Raw genomic sequence first — 14,329 nt, 5'->3', positions numbered from 1 at the left:
TCTCTTCCAAGACGAGATCCACCTCTCTCTTAATTTTTTTTTTATTTAAAATCTTAAGATTTTACATTTAGACTTATAATTTTGCATTCTTGAGATTTTAAAAAAGATTTTTCTTTTTGTTTTATATTCATAACTTATATATATATATATATATCATTCTTCGTTTCTTGAAGAGACGAGGATCTTTAAAAAGATTGATCTCGCCTTTGACTAATAAAACTACAATATTTGAACAATAAATTTCAAGACAACCATATAATTCTAATTATAAGTTTTAAAAAATAACAATATTAATGAAAAAAAAATCCTAAAATCTTGCCACGTCCAAAACAAAAATTCCTTACTTTCTTCCATTCGTAAGCATAAGAAAAATGAGATTAATTACTTTAAATAATATTGATTCTCATGATCATTCTAGAGGTCGAAGAGTAGATCCCCTATCCCTACAATTGTAAAAAAATTAGTATATTTAATTTAGTTGTGATATGACGCTTAACTAATTTTGATCAAAAGAAAGAAGCTCCCTAATATGTATACACACATGTATTGATGTTAATAATAAGTTAGTCTTAGAACTTTAATTTCCAATTTGTATCTACTTTGTTTTTTTAAGTTTAAAAAATGTATAACAGATCTATGAACTTCTAATTTTGTATCTAAGTATTTAAAATTTAAAAGAGCATATCTTAAATTTTAAAATTTTCAATTTTTTGTTTCATAGATTCTTCGATTTTTAAATTCGTATCTAATGCATCTTTGACCTACTCAACATTTTAAAAAATTTACGAACCACTATGCACACTCGAAAGTTTAGGGCTTGATTTTAAAATTTTGACTTGTATCTAATAAATAAGTAAGTTTTTTAAATTTCAAATATGTCTAAGACTTATTAGATGCAAACTTTACCCGTTTACAGGATTGAACTATAGTTCTACCAATATACAAAATATAATAAAGTTTTATTTTGCTACTTAATTCAAAATATAATAAAATTTCTTAAAGAAAACGTCAAATTTATACAATAATTTGTAAGATATTAAAAAGAACTAAGATTCTTAGAAATAGATACAAAATTTATGTCATGCAATAGAAATGTCGAATATTATTTTATTTTAATATTTATTTTATATTCATTATAAATATTAAAATAAATATTAGAATGAAAGAATATTCGAAATTTTCATTGCATAACAAAAATTTCGTATCTACTTGTAAGAATCTTAGTTCTTTTAGTATTATACAATTGAATTTTAAATGATGCATTAATTTAACCCTGTTAATTTTTTTTACTCAGAAAGCAACCCAGTTAAAATTTAAACATCCGTTTAGCTCAAGTAAATTTAATTTTAATTTAATTCTACCTTATTTTAGTACATATTTATATAAAGTATGGGTTACACAATTAATTAAATTAAAGAACCCTTCAAAATAATAAAACTTATCATTATATAGATATAATACTTGAATATAAACTAATTGCATTACGATATTCATAAGTTTTTTCTAAAGGCAAATAGATACTTATAAGTTAATTAATACTTTAGTTTTATTTAAATCATTTTCAATTTTTTTTATTGAAAATGAAAAAGAAATTATAGTATTTATATGAATATTTTTTAAATAGTAATATAGTGAGAATAAAATATTCAATAATTTGATGCCTTGTTTTGAGAATTTTTTATCCCGTTTGGTAACCATTTGATTTTTTATTTTTGTTTTTTAAAATTAAGTCTATTTCATCCACATTTCTTAGAATGATTTGCATCAATACGATGGTTGAATTCTTAACTAAATTTAAAAAACAAAAACAACTTTTCGAAAGCTACATTTTTAGGGTTTGATTTTTTAAACTATTAGTGAAAAATAAATAACAAATGAAAAAAATTAAAGGTGGAAGTAGGATCCACGGACTTAATTTAAAAAAATAAAAATAAAAAATAAAATGGTTACCAAATGGACCTTTAAAATTTTATAGAGAAAGAGGAGAGAAAAGAGGAAAAAACCCTTTAAAATTACATGCCAACATATCATATCCTATATATTCCTTCCAAACAAAATTTGAAATTTCATACAAAAACATAGGGTAATTTAGGGTTTTCAAATAAATATGCTATAATTGATAAAAGTCACAAGTTTTCTTTTTTTTAAATACGTGAGAGATCAAAACTCTTATCTAATACAAACACTATATCAGTTGAATTATGTCCATTTCGATAAAAATCACAAATGTAAATAATAAACTTCAATAAATGAACAAATTGTCGAAGTTTTAAAAGATCTCAGAAAAAAACCCCTAAATATAATAATTTGCATGATATTTTTGACTAAAAAATTATAAAAAAAATTAGAAGGTAAATCCGAATATAACTCAACTAATTAAAATATTGTCATATATATTCTTTACTAAAATGTTAGCATCAAATCTCATTGGATAATATTTATGTTACAACCTTAAAAAGAAATTAGGTTGAAGTGGGGTGACTAGATTGTCTAGCTAGTTATCTAGGATATAGGATCCTATAATGATCCATACATTTCTTTTAAGTGTGTGCTTGCTTGTTATTACACTCATTTATATTTTCATTTTTATTTTCATTTTCATTTTCATATTCATAGATTGTGTTAAAAAGATAACTTTTTTAGAGTAGCATTTTTTAGCCTTTTTATTTTTAAAATCTCCTAATCACTTTAGACTATATAATCAAGAAGGATGAAGATATCGACGTCGATACGGATATCGAGATTTCAATTTTATAGGATATATCAATCAAATATCGATATCAAAATATATTTTTATAAGTAAAAAAATATAAAAAATTATTTAAATTAATAATTAAGTTGTTTTTTACTCTAACTAGGGTGTGTTTTGTCTAATTTTTAAGTGTTTAATTTTAAAATAAGCTATTTAAAAGAAAACTTGAGTGTTTGGCAAATCCTTAATCTAGCTTTTGAAATAATTTCAAAGTGTATTTTCAATAGTTTTTAAATAAAAACGACTTTTTTGAGAAACATTTTTTTTCTCTCGTCAATCCAAACATACCCTAAGTTATGACATTGTTATCAATATTTATATTCATATTGAATTAAATAGATTATTTTATTTTTTATGTTTTATCAGCATTAAAAGATAACAAAGATTTTTCTAAAAAAATAATAAAAATAAAAGATATCAGAGATAATAATAGACTTTTTTTTTTTTTTTTTTATCTATGTTGTACCATTCGATTTATAGATGATGGATATGATAAATATTTTAATCCTTACATATGAATCCAACATTTTGAAAAGTATTTTTAACTAATAAGTTAATAAAAGCACTTTTCCTCTTAGAAGCAATTTCAAACTCAATCTCCTCTTCCTTCGTATTTTTTAAATCTTTGGATTTTTTTTTTTTAAAAAAAGTTATTGCCTTTCGTCTAAATTTGATGCACATTTCAAATTTTAGGGTACATAAAGTTGATGAAAATAAACCTCACATCGGGTTCCAAAATCATTAAAGTTTAAAGATATTTATAAAATGATAAAAAAAGATGATGATGTTCTAGTACACAAAAGTTGTTGAATTAAATGAAAGCTCAATTAAAGATATTTTGGGAAAAAAAATGGTAAAAATTTGAGAACTCTTAAAATAATTGATAAAAATATGATATATATATTTTTAATTATTGAGTTACACTCTATAAAAAAAAACTAACATATTTATAAATATAGTAAAATAATCAGTGATAGATTATGATAGATCGTGATAGAAATCTATCACGATTTATCGAGTGAAATTATCCTTAAAAAATATAATTAAAAAAAGAAACGCGGCGTAAAATTAATTTTAAGAAGAGACACAACATGCTAAATAATATATTTTATCAACCAGCACAATTAATTCTTAGTCCTAACAACAAAACATTTTCTTGTAACTAATGTTAGAAAGATTGAAAATAAAATTTTGAAAAATAATTAATTTAGATAAAAAAATATATTTTAAAAAATCAGATTAGATTACGGTTTTGTTTTGTTTTTAAAGTTAGATATAAATTAAAGTCCTTTTACCATATCAAATTGAAAAGAAAGTATAAATAAATAAAAAGGTTATTGTATTATACAAAATACTAAATTTCATTACATGGATCTTTAATGGATATCTTTATACAATTGAAGTTTTAGTAAATTCAAAAAATTGTTAAAATTAAAATATAAAATAATCTATTTACTTATAGTATTATTATTTTTTTCTTTTTGCAAAAATGAAAAAAAAAACCTAACATTCATGTGATAAATAACCAAAACTCCAAAAATTATTATAGATATAAATCATCAACGTTCCGGTTGATACTTATTTAGACTCAATTTGACAATAATTTGGTTTTTGGTTTTTTTTGTTTTTGAAAATTATGCATATAGACGCTACTTCCACCTTCAATCTCTTCATTTATTATCTATTTTTTATCAATGATTTAAAAAATTAAACCAAATTTTAAAAACAAAAAAAGTAGTTTTAAAGTCTTGTTTTTATTTTTGGAATTTAGCTAAGAATTCAATCATAATACTTAAGAAAGATGCAAATTATTGTAAGAAATTGATAGAAAATAAACTTAATTTTCAAAAATAAAAAATCAAAAACAAAAAACGAAATGGTTACCAAATGAGATCTTATTTTTTTATTTTTGATTTTTAAAATTAAATTTATAAACACCACTTCATATATTCGTTTGTATGGTTTGTTATTTACATTTCAAGAGTATTCTCAAAATCAAAACTAAAAGAAGTAGTTTTCAAATTTTATTTATTATTTATTTTTAGAAATGGACTAAGAAATCAAATACTAATTAAATAGAAAAAAAATGAAAGCCATAAATAAGAAATTTGGTTACCAAACGAGTTTTTAAAACATTAAATTTGTAGGTTGCATTTACGATAGATATATATGCACAATTACCAAAATATATCGAAGAATTTTTTTTTGGACATTCGGTAATAAAATTTAATTAGATTTAGACTAAAGATTACCGAAATAGATTCATAATTATTATTTAACTCTTTTTAAATTATATTTTTATAAAATCTTACCCCAATATTAATTTTAAAATTTCAATAAATTTAAGTGGTTAGAATTTATTTATTTTATAGAAAAAATATCAAATTATTTACAGAAATAGTAAAAAAAAATATCGATAGATTTCTATTAGTTTTTATAATTTATAGACACCGATAGACTTCTATCAACCTCTATTAAAAAAGATTAAAATTTTACTATTTTGTATAAATAATTTCTTTTATTAAAATTCCCTTACCCTAGTTTGAAGTGTAACCAAGCTCTTACCATTTTTTTTTAAACAACTTTCCCAATCCAAAAGATATTGATGTGATTGTTATTGGATATTCTTAAGAATGTCTTTTGATATGAGGATGCCATTGATTGCTAGCGAATATTCTTGGAATATGTTTGAGTATATATGTCAGAGCAAAGATCAAATTCATAGCAATGCCCAACAAATATTAAAATACCTATTGTTTATTAAAACAAAACCTATTGTCAAAAAAAAAAAAAGAAAAAAGAAAAAAGTTTAACATTAAAAAAAGGTTAAAATTTTTTTTTTGTCACTATTCTTTCATATGAAAGCAAAAATTTAGTCCATGAACTTTGGTTTCTAACGATTTACTCTTTGTAATTTTAACTTTATAACAATTTAGTCCATAAACTTTAATAGGTAACAATTTAAACATTGTACTTTTAATTTCTAACAATTTTGTCCCTAATGTAAACAAATTTATCAAGATTAGATGTCAATTTTTATTATTGTTTGATGTAGACTTTGTATTTTTTTAAAAATATTGAGAGTCTCTAATTAGTTTATCGGTTTCTTTATGCAAGAAATCTCATTAAATCTTAACAATAATTTCTACACTAGGGATTAAATTGCTACGAATTTTAAACTACAAAGACTATTGTTACATGAAAAAAATCATAAACTAAATGGTTTGAAACCAAAGTTTAATGAATAAATTTTTACTTTTATTAAAGTATATGGACTAGAAGTGGTTTTTAACCCAATTAAAATTAAAATACCTAAAAGAGCGCGCACACAAATATATTGGTTCATTAAAAAAACATATTGTAGAATTGAATACTACAACACTGTAACTATTTTTTTTATTCATCATATTATATTGGAGTGAAAACTTAAAAAAGTTTTATTATTATTATTATTATTATTTAAAGGTATTCTTTGAAACTTATTTTAATGAAGGCATTTTACTACATTATAAAAAACTTATAGTTTTGTACCCGGGTCTAGTTGAATGCCTTGGGTCTATATAACTTAAGTTACCATTGAGATTATATTTACGGTTTTCATTTTGGACCTTTATTTTGAACCTACTTGGTTTAGGGTTTTAATAGAGGTGTCATCACTCATATATATATATATATATATATATAATGCTAAATTATAAAAATATCATTGAAATTTGTACTTTGTATAAAAAATACCCTTCAACTTTCAAGAAAAGTCAGAAAAATACCATTACTATTAGTTTTGTTGGTATTTTGTTTAAAAAATACCACCGAATTTTCAAAAGTATAAAAAAAAATACCCCTGAACGTAAAAAACTTCAAAACTACTCTTATTGTTAGTATATGAGCAAAAATTGTTAATGCCTTGTTACAAAAATAACTAAAATAAAAAAACTACAAAAATAACTAAAATAAAAAACAATAAGTCTAAAAATGCTCCTAGTTGCTAGTATAGTGATCAATTTGTTTGAAGTTTTCACGAGTTAAAAAAGAACCAATTTTAAAACAAATTATATAGCCTTTGTCATTTCTTCTTCCATATAGATGGCCATTGGAAGAGGAATTGCTCAAAGTACTTGATTGAGAAGAAGAAAACAAAAGAAGTTAAATATGATTTACTTGTTTTGGAAACCAATTTGGTGGAAAATAATAATTCAATCTGGATAATTGCTTCAAGGACCACTAACCATGTTTGTTTTTCTTTACAGATAATTAGTTTTTGGAAGCTAAGGAGATGACGATGAGAATCAGGACTAGAGGGGTCGTCTTTGTCGTTGTTGTGGAAAGCATTAAATTACCATTTCAGAAATCTTATGTATTATTGAACAATATCTATGCAGTTCCTACTATAAAGAGGAACTTAATTTCTATTTTATGTCTTTTAGAACAATGTTATTCAATATCATTTTCTATGAATAAAGTGTTTATTTTTAAGAATGGTATTGAAATTAGTTCAACGATATTAGAAAGTAATTTATATATGAGCTAAGATCATTAGCATCTAAAAAACTTCTCAAAATTGAACGGTTTAAAACAACAACAAAGACTATAAGACAAAAAATTTCTCCTAAGGAAAATACCTATCTTTGACATCTAAGATTAGGTCACATAAATCTTAATAAGATGGAGAGATTGGTTAAAAGTAGACTTCCAAACGAGTTAGAAGAAAATTATTTACCAATATGTGAGTCGTGCCTTGAAGGTAAAATGACTAAACAACTTTTTACTGGAAAATGTTATAGAGCCAAAGAACTCTTAGAACTTGTATATTCAGACCTCTATGGTCCAATGAATGTTAAGGCAAGAAGAGGATATGAATATTTCATCTCTTTTATAGACGATTATTCTAGATATGAGTATATTTGCCTAATGCTACATAAGTATATGAAGCTCCTGAAAAGTTCAAAGAGTATAAGACTGATGTTGAGAAATTATTATTAGGTAAAATAATTAAAACGCTACAATCTGATCATGGTGGAGAGTATACGGACTTAAGATTCCTGGATTATATGATAGAACATGGAATCACATCCCTGCTCTCAGTGCTTGGTACACCTCAACAAAATGGTATATTAGAAAGGAGAAATAGAACTCTATTTGACATGATTCGGTAAAAATGATGAGCTATGCTCAATTACTAAATTCTTTTTGGGGTTATGCATTGGAGATTGTAGTATACATTTTGAATAATATTCCATAAAAAATTTTTTCTAAAACATCTTTTGCGTTATGGAGAGGTTGTAAAGGTAGTTTACGTCACTTCAGAATTTTGGGTTGTCGAGCACAAGTGCTTACAAAAAACCCAAAGAAATTGGAACAAACCTAAAGAAATTGGAACCTCATTCAAAAGTATGTCTATTTGTAGGCTATCTCAAAGAGACAAGAAATGGTTGTTTCTATGATTCAAAAGAAAATAAAGTGTATGTATCGAAAAATGCTACTTTATTAGAAGAAGATCATAATATTAGTGATCACAATCCATGCAACAAAATTGTATTAGATGAAATTTCCAGAACCATCAGTACATCAACAAAAGTGTTTGATAATGCTAGTACATCTAGTCAAACTAATCCTTCTCAAGAGTTGAGAGTGCCTCGTCGTATTGAGAAGGTTACATCCCAATCTATATGATACATGGGTTTAACAAAAGCCCACGTTGTCATACTTGATGATGACATTGAGGATCCATTGTCTTCTAAACAAGCAACAACTGATGTTGACAAATATGAATAAACTAAAGTCATGGATCTTGAAATAGAGTCGGGATCTTGTAGCTCTACTTGATGGGGATAAAATCTATAGGTTGTAAATGGATCTACAAGAGGAAAAGAAGTGTAGATGGAAAGGTTCAAACCTTTAAGGCGAGACTTGTGGTAAAGGGTTATATCTAGAGACAAAGAGTTGACTATAAGGAAACAAACCCTCCTGTTGCCATGCTAAAGTCAATTCGTATAATCTTGTCTATTGCCACATATTATGACTATGAGATATGATAAATAGATGTCAAGATTGCTTTTTTGAATGACAATCTTGATGAGAGTATCTACATGAGTTAGCCAGAGGGGTTCATAAAACAAGGTCAAGAATAAAATGCTTCCAATCTTAAAAAGTCAATTTATGGATTAAAACAAGCATCTAAATATTGGAATATAAGGTGGACACTATAGTCAAATCTTATGGTTTTAATCAAAATGTTGATAAACCTTATGTATACAAGAAAATCAACAAAGGCACTATAGCTTTTTTTGTGTTGTATGACTCATTGGGAATGATGTATGTTTCCTAACTAACATGAAGAATTGGTTATCTGCTCAATTCCAAATGAAAAAATTTGGAGAAGCATAGTTTGTTCTTGGGATCAAATCATTATGAATCACAAAAACAAAATATTAGCCTTGTTTCAGGTATCTTATATTGACAAAATTCTTGTCAGATATTCGATGCATAATTCCAAGAAGGCTAATTTTCCTTTCAGGCATGAAATTACATTGTCTAAGGAATAGTGTCCTATGACACCTCAAGAAGTTGAGGATATGAGACAGATTCTCTATGCTTTAGTTGTGGGTAGTCATATGTATGTCATGTTGTGTACAAGGCCTGACATATGCCATGCAGTAGAAATAGTCAGTAGGTATCAATCCAATCTAGGATTTGATCACTAGATGACGGTCAAAACAATCCTCAAGTATTTAAGGAGAATAAGAGATTGTATGCTTGTATATGCAGCTAAGGATTTGATCTTTATAGGATACGCTGACTTTGATTTTCAGATTGATAAGAATTCTAGAAAATCCATATAAGGATCAATGTTCATTAGAGGGGCTATAGTATGGTGCAACACCAAGCAAGGATGTATTGCAAACTCTACAATAGAAACCGTATATGTAGTTTTTTGTGAAGTTGCTAAAGTTTTTTGGCTCAGAAAATTCTTAACAAATTTGGAAGTTGTTCCAAATATGACCTTGCCTATCACACTTTATTGTGATAATAGTGGTGTTGCGGCAAACTCAAAAGAACCTCAAAGCACCATTGCTGATCCGTTTATAAAGGCTCTCACAACTAAAGTGTTTGAGAGTCATCTAGAGGGTCTAGTATTATGAGATATGCATCATCTTGTCTAGGACAAGTGGAAGGTGTAATTTGGTATAGTATATGCCTAGTTTATTGTATTGTACAGTAACTTTATGTATAGTCCCACTAGCTTTAGGTTAAGTGAAAGATTGTTAGGTTTTATGCCCTAAACTCGTGGTTTGTAAATGTATAAACAAATTATTGATAATCAATATTTATTATGTTATATAACTCAATCTAATAAACAAAATCCAAGGTTAATTACATGAAACTTGAAGGATATGTAGTTGACACAATGGATTTCGTTCAAGTAATAACCTAAAAGGTCTATAGTAGATGGATAAGGTTGTATGCTTTATCCTGGTAATACTATGGATACGACCCACTTTGTAAAGGTTAAAAATAATGTAATCCAAGTTGTTCATGTGAAGACATGTGAGTGAAGGTATCCTATACAATAAGTTTGTATAAGACTAGACCACAAAATAATTTATCTCTCTTTATAACGCCATTGATTAAAGAGATTAATATTTCACAAAATGATCATATGTAACTCGATCTCAATCCTGAGTAAGTTATGGACTTTTGCCTATGATGGCTCGTCCTTTTATTTGTACGAGTGAGAGTGACTTGAGTTGTCGACTCAATAAGTCTACCATCTTAAGGATTTGACCGAGTGGGGAGCTGGGAACATAACTTCACAAGATGAAATTTACTTTGTCCTGGTTAGGGTAAGTAGATTAGTAGTTCCTTTAAGTACTGACTCTGAGACTTGAACAATGGTGCCTCACACTCTCACTGGTCCAAGAGGGACTTAGTTTATGGTTGGACAAAAAATAATTTGTTCATTAAAGGATCAGTGGTACTTAAGGATGTAGAGGTAATTATAGGGGTAAAGCGAATATTTGACCTAGTTGTAATTACGAAAAACTCATGAATGATTGACTTCTATGAAATGGTTATATACATGGACGCAACATATTCTATTGTGCATAAGAGTGCAACTATAGGTCTATAATGGTTTGTCCCATAGTTAATAAATGTCAATTAATTTAATTAAAGATTTTAATTAATTAATATTGAATAATTGGATATTATTGTCTGCCGACCCATTAGATCCCCTTGCTAGCTCACAACAGGTAAAAAAGGACCAAGAGTTCTAAAAAAATTTGAAATGCTCAAATTGATTAAGGGAATATATGTTAGTTGTGTATAGAGTATGTCTCATCGGCTTATGTCTTACAAGCTTTAGTGCAAGTGGAGATTTTTGGGTTCTATGCCCTAAAGCCTTATAGTTAATAAGTTATTTGAAATAATGGTTTATTATTTTATATATGCAATTATCTATTAAAAAAATATCCAAGGGTATTTTATGTAACTTGAATAGTATGTGCTAGATATACAGGTGGATCATGTTCAAGTAATAACCTAAATGGTTTATAGTATATGGATAAGGTTGGGTGTCTTATCCTGATGACACTACTGATACAATCCACTTTATAAATGTTACAAGATTTGTATGTATTACAAACGATTTGTTCCAAATCGTTCATGTGGAGACATAAGAGTGAGGTATCCTATACAAAGAGTCTGTATAAGACCGAATCACGAAATGATTAATCTCTCTTTATAATTGAAAGGATATGCGAGTACCTATTGCAGAAAAGATCGCATCATAATTTTAATTTTACATAACGTGCAAAGAATATATGTGACGGAAACAAAAACACATGATCAATTAAGCATACATAAATATATATAAATTGAGAAGAAGAAAAGATTCAGAAAACGTACCTTTGAAGACTAGTCTCTTCACAATTTCCTCTCCAAAAACTTTAAACACGAACAATAAAAACACAACAACAAGTGTTCCAAACCAACAGACACCACCATATGGAGACTTCAGTATTCTCGGGGTAGAGAACCGTAGAGAGTTTTTGAGATTCTTTGAATAGTTTAGAGAGGGAATGATTTTGTTTTGAGAGAAAAAAACATCTTTCAAAAACCTTCAACAACTTCAATATTTTAAATACCTTACAACTCCAACACATTTTGGAGTACTTATAATAGTGCAAGTGGAAGATGAAAGAACCTTTCTTTTCATCTTTCAAATAATAATGAGATAATTTATTGAAGAAAATGAAAGGATTATGAAATTTAAAATACATATAATTAACCAAAACTAATTTTTATTTAATTTATATATATAATTTAATTTAATATTATATATAAATTCTCTCAAATATTTAATATGAATCAAATTCATATTAAGGTTGTTTTTTTTCTCTCAAATTATATCTCATAAAATTTTATATAAATAATTTTCTTTATTGACTTGAATAATCCAAATTAATTCAAATTAATTCGATTCTTATTTTATCCCTATTGAGCTAATGAGAGGACCTTATGAACATATAGTTTGAAGGTCCAATAATACTCGATTAATTAATCAAACTTTTTGATTAAATTAATTAATTTCCATTAACTATCAATCACTCCACTAAAGACTGACAGTTGCACTCTTCGCACTACAGATATATTTCTATGTCTATTGGATATAACCAATCAATGGTGCATTGACCCTTTACAAATTGCTCGTAAGTATAGCTGGGCCAAAATTATCATTTTCCCCCTGTAGTTACATCTAACTCCTTAAGTACCACTGATTCCTCTAATGAACAATATGTCATATTCCAACTATGACCAAACCCTTATCAGGCCAGGAGTGGATGTGACACCACATTATTCAAGCCTTGTAATCAACTCTTAAGGGAGCAATTTATCTACAATTTCTAACTATAGAGAAGGAACAAATTTTTTTTTATGTAGTTGTATTCCCAGCTCCCTAATCAGACGAATCCCCAAAATGGTAGGCATATTGAGTTGGCGATGAAGGAACTCTGAATCGAGATCCAGTGAAAGGAAGCGAATCGTTCCAAATTCCATTGAGAAAGAATACAAACAATTATAGTCCACACATAAACGATTATGCTAATCAGAAATTACAACATGCTACTTAATAAAGGAACAAATAGGGATAGAATATGTAAACCTTTGAAGAACATTTCTTCAAGTATCCCTCGATTGAAATCGTTCAATCAGCACAAACTTCGAACGCCATGATCAGAACTCGATCTCAACGAACGTCTAAATGAACCTCAATCCCAATCGAATCTAACTTGATCCTGGAACTGAACAGGAATACCACCACAAGTGTTACTTTGGTATTCTCGGTGTGATAATCTAGGAGTTGTGAGCTCTACATGATTTTGGATTGAGGAAAGCAGGAGGTAGACGATCGAGTAAGTGGGAGATGTATGTTGTCTATTGTATAGACGAAATACTCGCTCGTTTAGAAAGATGAAGCCTATCGTATAGACTTTGCTACTAAATTGTGTAGCAACAAGTAAACGAGTGACTATCGTATAGTAAACTCGTAACTCAATCATATATGCTCTCTATGCTATTGTTTAGTAAAACCCTTTTACACGATAGCCTTTTGTGAGTTTAATTTTGAATGAATCATCATCTCATTTGGAAAACAATTTTTCTTTTTATCTCACAGTTACCATAAAACTTCTAATAACATCCCACTCAATTCGGTTATTAGAGAAAAAGAATAATTAATTATCACATAATTAATATATTATAAATATAATAACCGACTTATCATATTATATTTACAACCTATAGTTTTAATATTTCATCATATGAAACATATGAACCATAGTTCTTTTTCTATTTTATGGTACTTAATATAAATCATATTTATATTAATTCCTCCATTTAATGTATCTAATACATCATATCAATTATATCACATATAATTAAATTTCCTCTTGTTAATTTGAACACTTCAAATTAACCCAAAATCTAATTCTCAATTTGAACCCATTGAGCTACCAAGGGGACCTCATAGACCTGTAGCTTGAAGCTCCAACAGTACGTGAATAACTGATTAAACTCTTTAATCACGAGATCCACTATCCGTTAACTGTTGGTCACTCCACTCAAGACCAACAGCTGCACTCTTTGCACTAAAGATATATTTCTATGTCCATATGACCAATCAACAGTGCGATGATGCTTCACAAATCGCTCGTAAGTACAATTGGGCCAATTCACCGTTTTACCCCGTGTAGTTACATCTAACTCCTTAAGTACCACTGATTTCTCTAATGAACAATAAGTCATAGTCCTACTATGGCTAAGTCCTCTCGGGCCAGGAGAGGGTGTGACCACTATGTTCAAGACCCGAAATCAGCCCTTAAGGGAGCAATTTATCTACTTATCTCTGCTTTTGGGAAGGAGTGAATTCCGTCTTGTGTAGCTGAGTTCTCAGCTCCCCAATCAGACACATCCCCAAAATGGTAGGTTTGTTGAGTTGGTAATCTGGCCACTCTCACCCATACAAATCAAAGGGCCGCCCTCATAGGCAGAAGTTCCCAACTCACTCAAGATTAAGGT

Source organism: Benincasa hispida, chromosome 6, assembly GCF_027475165.1.
Source record: "Benincasa hispida cultivar pf3 chromosome 6, pf3_genome.v1.1, whole genome shotgun sequence".
NCBI lineage: Eukaryota > Viridiplantae > Streptophyta > Magnoliopsida > Cucurbitales > Cucurbitaceae > Benincasa > Benincasa hispida.
Note: the sequence above shows the minus strand (reverse complement) of the source record.